The following is a 381-nucleotide window of genomic DNA, read 5'->3' as shown; positions in this document are numbered from 1 at the left end:
CTGCAAGTGTTGACATGAGTTGGAAAGGGAACCCTGGGATACATGGCGTCCCCTCTATTGGAACAGTCTGAGGACTGAAGGCATTTGTCCCTGGATTTATTGGAGACGGCCCAGCTCCTCCCTCTGAAGGTGGTCACATTCTGTTGACTCTCCATACTCAGCCTCTCCTCCAGAAACAGATCTGTTCCAGAACATTCCAGCACTTTCTATCTGGTCTCCTTGTCCCCACACTATGCCCCCCCCCCGCCCCCGCCACCAGGGCTTTCTCTAGTGACACTGTTAGAGCTAATCTCTGAGACGGCATTACTCACTTAAAACCCAGGCTGAGTCCTGGCCACCTGCTGGATTGTGACATAGGAGGTGGAATCCACTGAGCTCCTA

Source organism: Pongo abelii, chromosome 9, assembly GCF_028885655.2.
Source record: "Pongo abelii isolate AG06213 chromosome 9, NHGRI_mPonAbe1-v2.0_pri, whole genome shotgun sequence".
Lineage (NCBI taxonomy): Eukaryota > Metazoa > Chordata > Mammalia > Primates > Hominidae > Pongo > Pongo abelii.
The sequence above is the reverse complement of the archived record's forward strand: the minus strand, read 5'-3'. Positions refer to the sequence as shown.